This window comes from Trichosurus vulpecula, chromosome 3, assembly GCF_011100635.1.
Source record: "Trichosurus vulpecula isolate mTriVul1 chromosome 3, mTriVul1.pri, whole genome shotgun sequence".
Taxonomy (NCBI): domain Eukaryota; kingdom Metazoa; phylum Chordata; class Mammalia; order Diprotodontia; family Phalangeridae; genus Trichosurus; species Trichosurus vulpecula.
In genome coordinates this window covers 100,240,918-100,254,116 of record NC_050575.1, presented here as the reverse complement: position 1 = coordinate 100,254,116, position 13,199 = coordinate 100,240,918, and the positions used below count along the sequence as shown (strand labels likewise).

The 13,199-nt window shown below is 46.5% G+C and overlaps 1 protein-coding gene across 11 annotated transcripts in view; it reads right to left on the bottom strand.

Moving 5' to 3' along the window:
• RALY (RALY heterogeneous nuclear ribonucleoprotein) overlaps positions 1-8,163 on the bottom strand; it is a 59,350-nt gene extending 51,187 nt beyond the window's left edge. For 6 of the 11 annotated variants that reach the window (XM_036749675.1, XM_036749678.1, XM_036749671.1 and 3 more), the window contains exon 1: positions 7,863-8,147. The gene's annotated coding sequence lies outside the window, so the exon portion shown is untranslated. Of the gene's footprint in view, positions 1-6,740; positions 6,928-7,862 lie in introns of those variants that run through there. The other 5 variants (XM_036749683.1, XM_036749679.1, XM_036749682.1 and 2 more) reach the window with 4 other exon arrangements.
• Positions 8,164-13,199: the final 5,036 nt, after the last annotated feature.

Sequence of the window (13,199 nt, the reverse complement as noted above, 5' to 3'; positions counted from 1 at the left end):
GCAGCACTCACCTTTGAATCAGGGTACCTGGGTTCAAATCCTGGTTCTAACAGTAACTGTGTAGTCCTGGGCAAGTCAATTAATTTCTTTGAGCATAACTTTCCTCATCTATAAAATGATAACCACACTTGCACTGCAGGCTTCTCAGAGCTGCTACAAGGGAAAGTGCTTTGTTTATAGCCCTATGGAAACGGGAGTTCTCCTTTACGTGTGTTGTCAGGACAGGTCCCTGGTCTCATTCATCTGTGTCCTCACCCAGCTCAAGGCCTGCGCAGAGCAGCTGGTCAGGAATTCATTACTAAGTGATCAGATGAGGATCTAATCCACACCTACAGTGCTGCAGTGTGGTTCCAGTCAGTCCTGGTTCCCCCTAAGGAGCACTGTGGTGCAGTAGAAAGAATGATTAGAATCCCAGCCCTGTCACTTCTTACCTGTGTGACCTTCAAAGTCACTTAACCTCAGTTTCCTTCTCTGTGAGGTAAGGGGTTTGGACTGGATGGTCCTGGTCTAATTCTCCAACCAGGATCTATCAGCCACTTTCATAGACAACAGCTGTGGGCCCCAAACACATGAAGAGGCCCTGGCCTGGCTAAACTGAGCAGGAACTGACCTGACTGCTGTGAAACATGAAAGTGTATCAGGGAGCAGGCAGAGCTGCTTCATTTCCCCAAACTGGGTAATTCAAGGCACATTTTCTAATATTCGCTGACAGAACAAAGAGGAGAGAAAAGCTCTAAGATATGACCCATGTTTGCCTCAGTCCTCAGAGTGGTTTGGTAAAATTGCAGAACATAAACAGGTAGTCAGGTCCACAAGGCGGATAAAAGCAGACAAAGAAATGGCATTTTTTCCCCTGAGCAAACATACAACTAATGGGCGAATGCTGACAGACCCCAACCCTCATCTGTTTGTTTGTTTTTAAATAGAGCAGAAACCCTCTTGCAATACACACACCTTGGGCAACTGGCCATTCCTGAGATAAAGTTCTTCTTTACAATGAGGGTCGTTAACAGAAGTCAAGCTGCAAACTGGTCTCCTGGTCTCCAATCCATCCAGCACATCTTGCTAATACCCTGCTCTAGTCACATCTCTACACAGCTCAAAAACCTTCCACTCCCCTTCACTTCCTACAAGATACAGTCCAACCTCCTCAGTCTGACATTCAAGGACCTCCATAATTTTGCTCCAACTTCTCTTTCCAGGGATCTTGGATTTTACCTCTCCCTTCCATGCACCCTATAGAGTTTAGCTCCAAAGGATTACTCTGTTTTCCATATAAATCTCATGCTATCCTGACGCAATACTTTTGCTCATGCCATTCCCACCTACTGAAATAACGATCTCCCATTTATACAGCACTCTAAGGTTTGCAAAATGCTCTCCCCACAACAATCTTTTGACATAGGCAATGCAAGTATTCTTTATTTCCATTTTACAGAAGAAACTGGCCTCGGGTTAAGTGTCCTACTCAGGCACAGTCGCACAACTAACAAATGCCTGAGGCAGAACTCAGAAGCATCTCCTGACTCCAGGTCCAGAAATCTTTTCTTCAAAATTCAGCTCTAACACTGCTGCCGCCTCCATGAAGCTTTCCAGGATCTCCTCAAGCCTGAAGCAATCTCCCCACCCCACCCCACCCTGCATCTGACCTCATAGTAATCTGTATTCCTCTCATGCACTTGGCAGGCTCTAATATGACTTATGGTGTTTGTGCTATCCTTGAAGGCAGGGACTAGATTTCATTCATACAGCATATAAAATGAGATAATGTACTTTTTAAATCACAGAAGGCTAGAGAAATGTGAGCTGTTTTTCAAAAGGTGGAGTGGTGCAGGTAGAGAAAGTAATGCACTGAGCGAGAAGCCTCCGAGACTTACAAGCCCGTGTAAACCTCTCTCTGAACCTCAGGCTCCTCATTTGCAAAATGAGAATAATACTTTCAGTACCTACTTCACAAGTCTGTTGTACTGAATGATTCAGCAGCAGTAAAGCAGATGTGTAAATTCTATGTCATTATATAAATGAGTTATCACTAGGATTAACAGTCTAGCACCGGGCCCCACAATACTAAGTATTGATAAATGAATGAGCTTTACTTGGGAAGGCTGAAAAAGACTAAATAATCTGCGTAACTTTAAAACTTTCCTTCAGCCAGGAACAGAATCTGAAAAGCTAATATCAGTGCAGGGCAGCTAGGTGGCGCAGTGGGTAGAGTTCTGGGCCTAGAGTTAAATGACTAACCTTTCCGAGTTCAAATTTGGCCTTGGACACTTATTAGCTGTGTGACCCTGGACAAGTCACTTAACCCTGTTTGCCTCAGTTTCCTCATCTATAAAATGAGCTGGAGAAGGAAATGGCAAACCACTCCAGTATCTCTGCCAAGAAAACCCCAAATGGAGTCACAAAGAGTCGAAGAGACTGAAATAACTGAATAATTTTAGTGCAGTTACATGCCTGAAGGGAATAAAAATTGTGAAAAATCTACTCAGAGTGAGTCTTTAAGATATGAGGAGAAACTACCCCTACAATAACTGGAGCCTCCTCAGGATATTCTATAAAAAGTCCCAAAATACTGAACTGGCCCATTTGCATAGCAGGGTTTTGCTTTCTTTTTCACCACAGCCTGGGCAAATCTTGCTTAGAGAAAACCCTGCTCCATTAAAGATGAATGAGAGAAATGACCCTTTTTGATTCCCTACAAGTTACAAAGGAAAGTAAGATCAACAGATATGAAGAAAAACCAGTCAAAAAGCCCTAGCAAGAAACTAGAAAACAAGAGATAAACTCCTCTAGAATAAAGATTACCTAGCCAATAAAACAGGGAACTTATAAATTTGAGCTTTTAGTAGAAAATACTTAGTGAGAATCCACTAATGATTTATCCGGACAGGTAATGAGCAGGGTTTCTGTCTTTACAAATGGTATTTACAGAATCCTCAAACGTCAGAACTAGAAGAAACTTTAGAGATAATCTAGTCCAATCTTGTCACATAATATAAAGAATATGAACTCAAATTGGTCATCTGACTATAAATCCAGGGGTCCTCCTCACTCTTTAGATTGTAAACTCCTTTTGATCTCACTTCACAGAGCTCAATCCTGGCAGAGAAGCAGGGATTAGGAAGCCCAGGATTCACTGGGGCCTAAGGAAAGGTCCCTCTACCTACTTAAGAAAGTTTTAACCTCATAATACTTTAAAACAAATGTAATTTTAATAAAATCAATGGTCTGACCTAAAATGAGACTAAGCACGATGTTAATCAGTGGGACTATCGGGATCACTCCTACTCAGAGAGCAATGGAAGAAAAAGCTTTTGGAAATAGAAGAGTGTGGTGGAAAGAGCCCTAAACAAGAAAACTGGGAGCCCAGGAGTCTTGGAAGCTAAGCCTAGCTCTGAAGCTAACTTACTGTGTTAGCTCTATCAAGACCCTTCCCTTCTCTGGGTCTCAGTTAACTGACTGTCACTTAGGTGTCTCATTTTCATGACCACAATACTGTCAGAGAAAAACTACAAAACTTCTGATCTAAGCAGTGACCTATCAAGATTTCACAAGAATAATGGTGAAATAGGTGTCCTGCCTCTAAGCAGAGAGGTGGCAGACCACAGATGCAGAATGAGGAATGTATCTTTAGATGTGGCCAATGTTTTGTTTTGCTTGAGTGGATCTCTTTTACTTAGGGAGGATGTCACAGGGAAGTGACAATAATGTAAAAAAAGGAAAAGAACATCAATAAAACTTCTTTTTAAAGGGATCTCATAAGTCTTCCAATCTACCTAATCCATACCTTAACATGAGTCTCTTCTACATTACTGACAAGTGATAGTTACCGAAGAGCCATCATTTTAATTTTGGACAGCTCTAATTGTTAGGAAGTTTTCCCTACACCAAGCCTAAACATGCCATTTCTACATATTGCTGTCTCCTGGGGCAAAGCCAAACAAGATCATTCCTGCTTTCATGTGACAGCCTCTCAGACACATGAAGACAGCAATCACATCCTATCTAAGTCTTCTCTTCTCTAGGTGAAAACACTCCCATTTCCCACATCCTACCATCATACAGCAGGGTCCCCAGTCCATTCATCATCATGCCTGTCTTCCTTCAGACAGGCTCCAGCTTGTTAAATCCTTCCTAAAAATATGGTGCCTACAACTGAACACAGTATCTCAGATGTGGTCTGACCTGGGCAAAGTGCCAGAGGACTATCACCATCCTCATTCAGGACACCATGCCTCTATTAATGCAGCACGCCACTGAATTAGCTTTTCTGAATGCCCTATCGCACAACTCATTTTGGGCTTGCAGTCACTGTATATCCAAGATTTTTGACACAAGCAGTTTTGTCTAGTCATGCTTTCAGGAGGCATTGTGGGACACTGGAAAAAAACAAACCAAATCATAATGCCTCTGGAGTCAGAGGACCTGTGTTCAACTCTCACCTCTGATACTATCTGTAGGACCCTGGGTAAGTCACTAAACTTCCCCTGAGCCTCAGTTTCCTCACCTGCAAAATGAGAGGGTTGAACTAGACTGTCCCTTTCAACTCTGGATCTATGATCCTCATCCCCTAAATCACAGAATTTAGAGTTGGAAAGGGATTTGGAGGGACTCTAGTCCAACCCCCTCATTCTTCTGATAAGGAAACTGAAGCCCAGGAGGCAAAAGGGCTTTGCTCAAGATTTCAGTAGGTAAGCAGCACAGCCAGAAACTAGGGCCGCAAACTTATTCTTGACATGACACCATGGATGTCACTTTTTGCCCTCCCCAAAAGGCTGCCTTTAATTAAATCAACTAAGTAGAGAAGGAGAAGCCTAGAAACATTCTGGGAAAGAAGGGGACACAGAAATGATGGAGTTGCCATCAGCGCTGAGATGAAAGGTGATGGGGGAGGCAGATGCACCAATCTTTTCTTTGCTTCCAGTTCTTCCAGTCCTACCCTCATAGAATCATAGAATCAGACTCTGAACAGAAAGGGAAGTTAGAAATGTCTTAGTTGAATCCTTTTTATAGATAGGGAATCTGAGGCCCACGCAGGGGAAATAACCCTAGATTCTCCTGATCCCCTGGCTAGGGCTTCTTCCTCTATACTTCTACTACACTATAAAGACCTTTGCCAAATTAAGCCACTTCACACCCAGTTTCCTGTCACTTTCTCCTAGAAATCCAAAGGGCAGTCCCAGAGAATAATAAATAACAGCTTATGTTTATATATCATTTAAGAGGTTTGCAAAGTTCTTTAGAGACATTATCTCCTTTGATTTTCCATTATCCCCATTTTACAGAAGAGGAAACTAAGTTAAGTGATTTGTCAATAGTCAGACAGCTAGAACAATATGAGCTTAAACTTGGAGCCAGTTCTTTGATTCCCAGTCCACAGCTCTGGATGATATGCCAGGCTGCTTTTCCAGTGCCACAGATCATTATGATAAGACTAGTACTGCTAGGTTCTTTTGGTGACCACACAACATCCTCATTATCTAAATCTTGATCTTGTCCTCCATCCCTGAGCAGTTATTTGGGTCACTGAAGGCCCCAGGAGTTTGTTGTCAGACTAACTCTTTTGTCCCTGTCTCTTATCTTCAGCCACCCCAGAGCCAGGCACCTAATAATCAGCTGCCTCTTCTATGGGAAACACTGCCCACCCCGCTTATATCCTTTGCCCCAACCCTTGGAAGCCCTGTTTACATCTGATAAGAATGTGAGGAACTCTTCATAAGCCCAGGCTCTCAGCCAAATGCTGCCCCTGAGTCCCAGCACCCTAGGTCAGGATTCCTGCAGCTGCCAAAAACTAATCCTTCCCCCGGAACTAATCCCTCCCCAGGGTCAGCAAGGTCAGGGGAACAATCTTTCAGAAAGGTGATCTACCCAAGTAATCCTCTTGATCTATCTAACCACAGGGAGTTAAATTCAAATCTCACCCTCCTCTGGACAGGGCCCCAAGCAGTCTGGGGGAAAAGATTTGGACTAACAGTGAAGAGAACTGGGTTCCAGTATCAGCTGTTTTACTACGGTTGGTCACTTTCCTCTCTGAGTATGTCTTCTCCTCAGTACAATGAAGCTGAATGGACTAGAAAACCGATACCAGCTGACTCCCCAGGACTGCATAAGCAGCTTACCTGGAGTTTTTTCCCTGACATACTTAGGGAAGACAATTTTTAATGCTCTTTGCAACCAGTTCAGGACAGGCTTTGGGTCAAACTCACTAGTCTGAAACACCAATAGTTTCTGGGAGTTCCAAAGGGAGAGAGGAAGCCTGTGTTGAAAGCCCAAACTTGGATACCTTATCTTCCCACCAACCTAGTTTTCCTTACCCAACTCCCTTTAACCAAAGAGGTGTCAGATCCTCCCCCTCCCCAAATCCCCAGTCCATTCCCTCGTCCCAGCTAGGTAAGGGAAGGATCTGCCCAGCCCCCTTTCTCTTCCATCTCTAGGGGATCTCCAGCTGAGACCTCTTAAGGACTGAGGCCCTGCTTGTTGCTTAGCCAGCTCCCAAACGGGCTTCAGACAGGATGCTAAAGCCGTAAGGGACCGTAGTTTTCATTCAATCCTAACTCCAAACATATCAGAAGAGACACCCTGCCAGGAACTTCCCCAGAGAGTTCAAAGAACCAACAGGATGGCAGCAATCCGACAATTCCATTCAACGAGCCTACGGAGTGCTGGAGACAAAAGGAAAAACAGCCCCAGCCCTCAAGAATCTTACATTCTACAGGAAGGTAAATTCAGGGCTAGATTACCTTCCACCCCAGGTCTCCAGATGCGACCCTTTGGACAGGAATTCCTCAGAGTTAGGTACAGGGATGAATTGCTGTCCTCCTCTCCGCTCAAAAATCTCTCCTCCTCTATTGTTCCCCTCCCCAAGCCCAGAGAAGCCTGTGAGGTGCAGGGGAGAGGGTACAGAGAAAGGCTGAAAACAAATTTGTTTAATTTTCTTTGCATTTTCGGTAGCCTGGGGGTCAAAATAGGGAAAATAATTCCTTGCCCACCTAAAGGCTGGGAGTTTGGACGGGTGACCCTTTTAAGTTCTTCAGAACTCACATTAGATTACAAAAAGTACTTTTTCTGTGCGTGGGGGAAAAGGAGCACCGCAAAGGAAAAAAAAAAGCCTGGAGGGCATCACCCGGTAAAGGCCCCTGGGGCTCTTTAGTAGCAGATCTCTTCTTGCAGCAGAACAGCCCCGGGCCTCGGCAGGGCGGGAGAGCTGGCTACCTGCGGCCCCGCTCCCGCTGGGGCACGGCCACCACGCTGGGCCCCGTCCTGCAGGAACGGCCTCCAAGCCTCAGCCCGGAAGAGCCGGAGGAGGGCGCGTCTCACTGCGGGGAGGTCAGCCGCTCGGGCCGAGGGGAAGCATCGGGGCCTGGGACCGCTTGGTTCCCTCCAGCCTACCGTAGGGTCCGAGGCCACTAGTGTCCCTTCGGAGCGGCCCCGGCGCCATCGCGCCCCCCCCCCACCTTCCTCCTCGACCCCCACCCCTCCCCCAGCTCCCAGGCCGGACCACGAGAGCAGCCCCAAGGGCCACCATCTTCACCCGCGGCTACCCAGAGCCCGGGGCGGCGGCGGCTCTGGGGACCGAGGCCCAAGTGGGGCGCATCGGAGCCGCGCTCGGCCGAGGGCTTGCAGCACCCGTAACAGGGCCCGCCGAGGCCTCGGGGCCCCTGCCCCGCGAGCGCCTCTACTTATTTGTGTATTTACTCCGTCCCGGGCCAGCACGTGGTTCCCTCCAGGAGCTGAAAGTGTTTCTAAAAATAGGAGGGGGTGGGGGTGGGGTTGGGGGTGGTCGGAGAACCTACGAAGAAAAACCACCCGGAGAAGAGGAAACGAGACCCACCCGCCCCGCTCCACCCCCGAGCCCCACTCACCCAGCGAGGAAAGGTCAGGAGCAAAAAAGGTTCCGAGAAACAACGAGAGGCGGAGGCGGGGAGGAGCGAGGGCCGGGTGGAGGAGGGGACCGAGAGGCGGGAGCGCCCGCGAGTCTCGCTCGGGCTGCAGAAAAAGCCCGGGGGCGGGGGCAGTTGAGGGAACTAAGGCAGGGGTGGGGGCCAGAGAAGATGTGGCCACCCCCGTCGTCGTCGTCGCCGCCGCTGCCGCCTCCAGCAGGCCCCCCGCGCACACCGCTGGGGAGCCCGGACGCACTGACAGCGGCGCCAGTCGGGCTGTGGCTAGTCGTTCTCGCGGTCCACACCACTGAGGCGGGAGGAGGAGGGGGAGCTCTGAGGGGAAGGATGAGGACGAATCGGCACCTTCGCACCTCGACCCCCCTGCGCTCCTGTCCACCCAGCGCACGCACTTTTTCTCTTGTGTCTGAGCGCTCTGATGAAGGAGATACGGCCGAGCCGGAGGCAGCCTGGTCCCGGTAGGCTTCCCGATACCCCTCCTCTCAGCTCGACTTTGGAAAGGCCCTAGGTCTCGCGGGGGAAGGCGGGGCTAGGGGCGGGGCGCGAGCAGCCCGGGAGGGCCTTCGGGAGGGGGCATCCCTCCGGTGCAAGCCCCACCCTCTCCGGGGAAGGGGATGGGGATGGGGCTCCCTGGAGCAGAGCCGCCCCGCCCTCATCCATGGGCGGATTGCTGCGGAGCTAAGCGAGCGAGGGGGACCCCATCCCCCAGCATCTCCTGCTCTCTGCCTCCGCCTGGTCTCCGAGAGGCCGGACGCAGCGAGTGGAGGGGAGGAGACAACTTAGTCCGGGGCCCTGCCTCCCCTCCTCCCGTTGCACCTGAATGCCCCTGATCGGAAGAGGCCAAGTCCCAGCCTGCCTGGTCCCCCAACCCCAACTTAAACCTCCTTTACGCTGGGGACAGGTACCTTATGAATCTGTAGAAACACCGAGGTGGAAGGATCGTATATTGAGCTAGAAAGAGCCGCGGAGATTTTCTTTACGCTTACCTTCAGTTTTGCAGGTGGGGAAACTGAGGGGAGTAACTCGCCCAAGGTTGAAGAGGAAGACATAGGCCTGTGACGAAAATAATTCTGTGTGTGTAACTGAGCCAGATGCAGGGGCTTACAAAACACTCCTCTATTATCTCATTTGAATCTCCCAACTACCCTGTAAATGAGGCAAGACTAGGGTTTATTGTTATCTTCATTTTGCAAACTGCAACCCAAATAGAAGAATGGACTTGCCCAAGGTCACACAGATACTAAGTGGCTAGATCAGGACTCAAGCCAAGTTCCTGGGAGCATAGATTTCAAGCTGGAAGGGACTTTAGAGGCCATTGAGTCCGACTCCTACATTTTACAGATGAAGAAACCGAAGCCCAGGGAGTTAGGTGACCTGTCTAAAGGAACACAAGTAGGAAAACATCAGAGCCAAGATTCAACCTTAGGTCATCCCACTCCAAATCTAGCATATTCTCTGACTCCCGATATTGCAGTCTTGCCATCTCGGTGCCACCCTGCTTGGTTGACTCAGAGCTGTCCCTGGTCCTCCTTCCCTGACCCTATCAAGGATCCTCATAAGGTCTCCGAAGTTTATCTCAATAAACAACCCTACAGGCTTAGAGAGTGCTGGCTGAGAACCGAGGTCCTTTAACACTAGTCTTTCCTTCTGAGGTTTCATTTGAGGTCCCTAATTAGTTATTATTATTATTATTACTACCACTAAAAAAAGATGTGTTGGCATCTTTAAAGTATGATCTTCATTAAAGAGTCATCAAATTGGCCCGGCCTACTTTGCTGCAGGTCCTTAGAATTCCCATCAGCAAGGGCAGGGTCTCCCACTCTCCAGTGACCCTCCTGCCTATTCATTGGATGGAAGTCCACAATCAGAGGCAAATGCTTTAATTAAAACTGACATTAAGGACTCACTTGCTGAAGCAGAATAACATTAACAGAAATATAAATGAGGTGGCTTGTAGATGTGTGGCATTTGTTCTAATGAGGAAACCTTTTCTACTGCAACCTATTCAAATTAATTGAGTCCCAGGCAAATAACAGATGTACCCTTCCTCCACACCCCCTCCCCAACCCTGTAATTAACTTTGTTGAGGCTTGTTCCCTGTCTATAACATTCCTCCCAGATGTTCTCAAGTAACATTACTCCACATGTTCTTGGCCATATTATGCCCCACTGCCTTCCATGTTTTCCCCAGTACATTCTCAGACATATTCCCTATATACTCCCCAAAACATTCTCTTCCAAGATGTTCACAGTCATAGACTCAACACTGAGAGGCAGCTAGGTGGCTCCGTGGATAAAACACCAGGCCTGAAGTCAAGGAAGACTCACCTTCCTGAATTCAAGTCTGTCCTCAGACACTTATTAGCTTTGAGACCCTGGGCAAGTTACTTAAACCTGTTTGCCTCAATTTTCTTATCTGTAAAATGAGCTGGAGAAGGAAATGGCAAACCACTCCAGTATCTTTGCCAAGAAAACCCCAAATGGTGTCATGAGGAGTTGGAAATGACTGAACGACGACTGAGAATGTCTGAATGCCTTGTGGTTTAGGGGTGGCCCCACAGAAATCCAGGCCAGGACTTTAGCCCCTTCTGCTTAGCTTAAAATCCAGGACTAACCCCGGATTAGAGGAATAAAAAGGAGAGGCTAATAGGCGGAAAGATCAGACTATTGACCGTCAGTGGGCCAAGGCTACAAGAGCCCCCAAGACAACATGACACTAGCCAAACCTGATAAATCCAGCCCCCAACAGAGCAGAGACTTCTCCATTCTATTGGTAGAGAAAGGAACATACAGCTGTTCACTTAAAAAAGAACATGGAAGCTGAAAGAGGGGAAAGGATACAGGCTCCCAAACACCCGTCTTTGCTGTGCTTCTAGAGGGGCCACATAGGATCATAGTTCCATAGCTGGAAAGGACTTCAGAGGCCATCTCCTCCAACCCTCTCTAGGCCCTAGGAAATTAAGTGACTTGTCCAAAGTCATTTGCATCTCTAGATGACCAAAACAGAGAAAATATCAAAGATCTTGGTTATGAAGATTAATCATTTTTTTTTCATGAGGCCATCCAAATTACCTTGGGTTTGCCTATGACACAGAGGTTTTTTCTGTTGTGTGTGGAAGAACCATGCTCACAGGATTTCCTGGACCCTGTCCAGGTCATAGGAAGCCTTTCCCCCTCACTCCCCATCCCCCAAGGCTTTCCCTTAGTGTCTATAGTTACTAAATTTTTAGTAAGAAAAAATTGCATTTCTTTTATTGGATCTGTGATTTCATCAATGTAGGAAGCTTCAAGTAAAAAAACTGCCTTTACAAACAAACAAATGAATATAAATAAAAATACATTAAAAGGGAGCAATATTTATATTCCTTACCACAAAAGGTTGTTGGAGGAAGAAAAAAGCACTAGAGGAAAATGAGTTATGGTTATCATTATTATTAATTATTATTATTTTGGATCATTATCAATCCTTGTCACCCTCATAGGAGTGCTGGGAGGATGAAATTAAATGACCTGTAAAGTTTTTTGTGACTGTAAAGTGCTACATAAGTGTGCTATTATTATCCAGTACTCAACACAGTACATTACAGGCAGTAGGTGCTTAATAAATGTTTTGTCAACTGAAGGAAATAATGACAAACAACACAAGACTATTCAAGTCAGTTTATTCATTGAGGACTTCACTCAATCAATAAGCATTTATTAAGCACCTACTATGTGCCGGGCACTGTGCTAAGGTCTAGGGATTTGAAGAAAGGCAAAAGACAGTCTCTGCCCTTAAGGAGCTCACAATCTATTGGGAGAGACAACCTGCAGACAACTATGTACAAACAATCTATATACAGAATAAATTGGAAATAATCAACAGAGGGAAGGCGCTAGAATGAAGAGAGATTAGGAAAGGCTTCCTATAGAAAGTGGCATATCATCTGGCACTTGAAGGAATCCAGAAAAGCCAGGAGACAGAGATAAAGAGGGAGAGCATTTTGGGCATGGGGGACAGCCAGGAAAGTGCACAGAGATGAAATGGAGTGTTTCATTCAGGAAACAACAAAGATCTGTTACTGGATCCAAAAATATGTATTGGGGAGGGTGCAATTATAAAGCATAAGAAGACTGGAAAGGAGGGCAAGGTTAGGAAGGGCTTCGAATGCCAAACAGAAAATTTTATATTTGATTCGAGATGTGATAGGGAGCCACTAGAGTTTATTAAGTTGGGGGTGGGGGAGAATTACATGGTCAAGCCTGAGCTTTAGGAAAAACCACTTTTTTGGCTGAATGGAGGATAAACTGGAGGATGGAGAGACTTATTGCAGGCAGACTAACCAGAAGATTGTTATTATAGTTCAGTCGTGAGGATATGAGGGCCTATACCAGGGTGCTGGCAGTGTCAAGGAGACATATTTGAGAGATGTTGGTTGCAAAGATGAAATTGACAGGTCTTGGCAATAGATTGGATATGGAGCATAAGATAGTGAACAGTCAAAGCTGACACCCAGGTTGTGAGCCTGGGGAACTGGTGCCTCATCAGTAACAGGGAATTTTGATGGCATTGGGGGGAAAGATAATGAGTTCAGTTTTGGAGATTTCGAATTTAAGATGACTACAGGACATCTAGTTCAAGATGTTTAATAGGCAGTTGGAAATGCAAAGCTAGAAAGAAGTGAGCTGAGAAGTTATAGTTGGATAAATAAATTTGAGAATCATTAGCATAAAGAGGATAATTTAATTTATTGGAGCAGATCAGATCAACAAGTGAAACAGTATGTAGGGAAAAGAGAAGAGGGCCAAGGACAGAATTCTGTGAGACACAGTGAGTGGGTATGATCTGGATGAAGATCCAAGAGAGGAGATTGAGAAGGAGTGGTCCAGTAGGCAGGAGGACCAAGTGAAAATAATGTCCCAAAAACCTAGAGAAAAGACAAGTATCAAGGAGAAGAGGGTGATTGACAGTGTCAAAGACTACAGAAAGGGTCAGGAAGGATGATGATGGGGAAAAGCCACTGGATTTGGCAATTAAGAGATTATTGGTAACTTTTCAGAGAGCAGTTTCAGTTGAATGATGAGGTTGGAAGTCAGGTTGTAGAGGATTAAGAGAGTAAGAGGAAAGGAAATGGGGACACCTGTTGTAAATGGCCTTCTAAAGGAGTTTAGCCACAAAAGGCAAGAGAGATATGGGATGGATCAAATAAGGTACCTTTTTAAGGGTGGGGAAGACATGGACGTGTTTGTAGGTTGTAGGGAAGCAGCCAGTAGACAGGGAGAGATTGAAGCTAAGTGAGACAGTGGAGATGATAGAGGGGG